The sequence below is a fragment of the Camarhynchus parvulus genome, unplaced genomic scaffold (assembly GCF_901933205.1).
Source record: "Camarhynchus parvulus unplaced genomic scaffold, STF_HiC, whole genome shotgun sequence".
In the NCBI taxonomy this organism is placed as follows: domain Eukaryota; kingdom Metazoa; phylum Chordata; class Aves; order Passeriformes; family Thraupidae; genus Camarhynchus; species Camarhynchus parvulus.
Window position 1 is genome coordinate 1 of NW_022148751.1, and position 4,486 is coordinate 4,486.

A 4,486-nucleotide genomic window follows, 5' to 3' on the forward strand; every position below is an offset into this window, starting at 1 on the left:
GGGGGGCCATTTTTGGAGGGATTTTTTAGGGATTTTTTAGGGATTTTTGAGGCTAATTTTTGGGGATTTTTTTGGGATTTTTGGGGATTTTTGGGGGGATTTTGGGGTCTCACCGGAGCCCATGAGGATGTCGGGGTTGCCCAGGGTCAGCGCCGCCGTGAAGTCGCCGCCCCGATATTCGCCGTCCACCTGCCAGTTCACGAACTTGGACTGCTGGGTCTGGGGAGTTTGGGGAAAAAATCCTCAATTTTGGGGAGAAAATCCCATCTTGGGGAAAAAAATCCACCATTTTGGGGGAAATCACCCAAAATCGACGAAAAAATCCCAAAATGATCCAAAAAAACCCAACTGAAATCCCCCCAGAATTCCCCAAATCGCTCCAAAATTCCCCCAAAATTCCCAAAAATCCCAAAATTCCCGGAATTCCGTACCTGGAAGGCGATTTTGGATCTGACCCTGTGGCTGAGCTCATGAACCACCCCCAAAACCCCCCAGAAAATCCAAAAAAATCCCTAAAAAATCCCCAAACCCCCCCAAAATCCTTCAAAAAATCTGAAAAATCCCCAAAAAATCCCCCAAAATTCCCAAAATTGCTCCAAAATTCCCCCAAAAATCCCCAAAATCCCAAATTTCCCCAAATTCCCGGAATCGGGCACCTGGAAGGCGATTTTGGATCTGACCCTGGTGCTGAGCTGCTGAACGACCCCCAAAAATCCCCAAAAATCCCCAAAACCCCCCCCAAAATCCATCAAAAAACCCAAAAAATCCCCCCAAAATTCCCGAATTTCCCGAATTCCCGGAATCCCTCACCTGGAAGGCGATTTTGGATCTGACCCTGGTGCCGAGCTGGTGAAAACCCAACCCCAAAAAGTCCCCAAACCCCCCAAAATCCCAAAAACAATCAAAAACCCAAAAAATTGCCAAAAAATTCCCCAAATTCCCGGAATTCCGCACCTGGAAGGCGATTTTGGATCTGACCCTGGTGCTGAGCTCATGAACCACCCCCAAAAAATCCCCCAAATTGCGCCAAAATTCCCCCAAAAAACCCTGAAAAATTCCCAAAAAATTCCCAAAATTCCCGAATTTCCCCGAATTCCCGGAATTCTGTACCTGGAAGGCGATTTTGGATCTGACCCTGGTGCTGAGCTGGTGAACCACCCCCAAAAATCCCCAAACCCCCCCCAAAATCCCTCAAAAAACCCAAAAATTCCCAAAAATTCCCCAAATTCCCGGAATTCCGCACCTGGAAGGCGATTTTGGAGCGGACCCTGTTGCTGAGCTCATGAACCACCCCCAAAAATCCCCAAAAAATCCCCCAAAAATCCCCAAAATCCCTCAAAAAACCCAAAAAATCGCCCCAAAAATTCCCAAAATTCCCAAATTTCCCCAAATTCCCGGAATTCTGTACCTGGAAGGCGATTTTGGATCTGACCCTGTGGCTGAGCTCATGAACCACCCCCAAAAAATCCCCAAAAAATCCCCCCAAAATTCCCAAAAATTCCCCCAAAATTCCCAAAATCGCTCCCAAAAATCCCCCAAAATTCCCAAAATTCCCGAATTTCCCCGAATTCCCGGAATTCCGCACCTGGAAGGCGATTTTGGATCTGACCCTGTGGCTGAGCTGGTGAACCACCCCCAAAAATCCCCAAAAAACCCCCAAAACCCCCCCCAAAATCCCTCAAAAAACCCAAAAATCCCCCAAAATTCCCAAAATTCCCGAATTTCCCCAAATTCCCGGAATTCTGTACCTGGAAGGCGATTTTGGATCTGACCCTGGTGCTGAGCTCATGAACCACCCCCAAAAATCCCCAAAAAATCCCCAAAAATCCCCAAAATTCCCAAAATGCTCCAAAATCCCCCCAAAAATCCCCAAAATTCCCGAATTACCCAAATTCCCGGAATTCCGTGCACCTGGAAGGCGATTTTGGATCTGACCCTGGTGCTGAGCTGGTGCACGACCTGCGCGTTGAGGCTGCCGCTGTTGTCCATGTCCCCCACCAGCACCGGGAACGCCTGCGGGGCACCACAAACCCCAAATTTGGGGAATTTTGGGGAATTTTGGGGAATTTCGGGAGCTCTCAGAACCCAGGAAATCCCCAAATTTCAAATTTTGAATTTCTAAGCTCTCCCGTTTCCAAATTCCCAATGCCGGAAATCTCTAATTCTTCAAATTTCCCCAATCCCAAATTCCCAAAATCCCAAAATTTCCAATCTCAAATTCCCAAAATTTCCCAAATTCCCCAAAATCCCAAAATTCCCGAATTTCCCAAATTCCCCATTCCCAAATTTTCCTCAATTCCCTAAATTCCCCAATCCCAAATTCCCAAATTTCCCAATGTAAAATTGCCCAAATCCCAGAAATTTCCCAAATCTAAAATTCCCCCAAATCCCCAAATTCTCCAATCTAAAATTCCCCAAATCCCAAAATTCTCCAAATCTAAAATTCCCCAAAATCCTCCAGTCTAAAATTCCCCAAATCCCAAAATTCTCCAATTTAAAAGTCCCAAAATCCCAAAATTTCCCAAATCCCAAAATCCCCCAAATCCCAAAATTCCCAAATCTAAAATTCCAGAAATCCCAAAATTCCTAAATCCAAAATTCCCCCAAATCCCAAAATTCCCCAAAATTCCCCAAATTCCCCCAATCCCAAATTCCCAATTCCCAAATTTTTCTCAATTCCCTAAATTTCCCATTTTCCTCCATTTTTTCCCAAATTCCCCTCAAATTTTCCCCAAATTTTCCCCATTTTTTCCTTTAATTCCCCCAGTTTGGCCTCAAATTTTGGCCAAATTTCCCCGATTTTTCCCCAAATTTCTCCCAATTTCCCCCCCAATTTTCCCAAATTTCACCCAAATTTTCCCCTGCATTTTCCCCAATTTTTTCCCAAATTCTTCTTAATTTTCCTCTAAATTCTCCCTGAATTTCCCTCCAAAATTTCCTCAATTTTTCTCTAAATTCCGCCTCAATTTCCCCTGAATTTTCCCCAAATTCCCCCCAATTTTTTTCCCAAATTCTCCTGAATTTTTCTCTAAATTCTCCCCAAATTCTCCTGAATTTTTCTCTAAATTCTGCCTCAATTTTCCCTGAATTTCCCCCAATTTTTCCCATTTTTTCCCCGATTTTCCCCCCATTTTTTCCCAATTTTGGGGGAATCTTCCCCAAATTTCCTAAATTTTCCTCCAATTTTTCCCTGAATCTTCCACAATTTTCCCTCAAAATTTCCCAATATTTTCCCCAAATTTTCTCCAATTTTTTCCCATTTTTTCCCCAAATTTCCCCACATTTCCCTCGCTTTTCCCCCCATTTTTTCCCAATTTTGGGGGAATTCTCCCCAAATTTCCTGACCTCGGTGGGGCTCAGGTGTTTGGTGCCCACGTTCCCAAATTCCCAATTTTCCCCCAAATTTTCCTGAATTTTTCTCTAAACTCTGCCTCAATTTCCCCTGAATTTTCCCCAAATTTCCCCCAATTTTCTCCTGAATTTCCCCATTTTTTCCTCAAATTTTGCCCAATTTTCCTCCAAATTTTCCACTGAATTCCCCCAAATTTCTCCCAATTTCCCCCTGAATTTTCCCAAATTTCACCCAAATTTTCCCCCAAATTCCCCCCAATTTTTTCCCAAATTCTGCCTGAATTTCACCCACATTTTCACCAAATTTTCCCTGAATTTTTCCTTAATTTTCCCTAAATTCCCCTCAAAATTTTCCCTGAATTTTTCCTTAATTTTCCCTAAATTCCCCTCAAATTTTTCCCTGAATTTTCCCTGAATTTTCCCTTAATTTTCCCTAAATTCCCCTCAAAATTTTCCCTGAATTTCCCTGATTTTGCCCAAATTTTCCCCAAATTTTTCCCTGAATCTTCCACAATTTTCCCTCAAAATTTCCCAATATTTTCCCCAAATTTTGCCCGAATTTTCTCCAAATTTCCCCCAATTTTTCCCTGAATTTTCCCCCAATTTTTCCCATTTTTTCCCCGATTTCTCCCCCATTTTTTCCCAATTTTGGGGGAATTCTCCCCAAATTTCTGACCTCGGTGGGGCTCAGGTGCTTGGTGCCCACGTAGGTGGCCCCAAAGTGATAATTGGACTCGCCCAGGGTGCTCAGAGCCACCGTGTGGTTCACCTGGAGAGGGAACAAAAGGCTCAGGAAATGCCCCAAATGCCCAAAAATGGCAAAAATCAAAAATCCCAAAAGATTGCCCAAAAATTCCCTGAAAAAAAGAAAAAAAACCGGGAAAAAATCGGCCAAAAAATCCCCAAAAATTCAAAAGAATTCCCCCAAAAATTCAAAATAATTTCCTTAAAAATTCAAAATAATTCACTCCAAAATTCAAAAGAATTCCCCCCAAAATAACCCCCAAAATTCAAAATAATTTCCTTAAAAATTCAAAATAATTCACCCAAAAATAACCCTGAAAATCAAAATAATTCCCTCAAAAATTCAAAAGAATTCCCCCCAAAAATTCAAAAGAATTCTCCCCCAAAATCT

General features: G+C 42.8%; 1 long non-coding RNA gene across 1 annotated transcript; it reads right to left on the minus strand.

The window, feature by feature from the left end:
• Positions 1–112: 112 nt before the first annotated feature.
• Positions 113–4,130, minus strand: LOC115917074. The gene is made up of 3 exons (XR_004061663.1): positions 4,028–4,130; positions 1,912–2,013; positions 113–219 (listed from the first exon to the last, which is right to left on the minus strand). It is a non-coding gene; the product is annotated as an uncharacterized LOC115917074 (long non-coding RNA).
• Between the last annotated feature and the right edge of the window lie 356 nt (positions 4,131–4,486).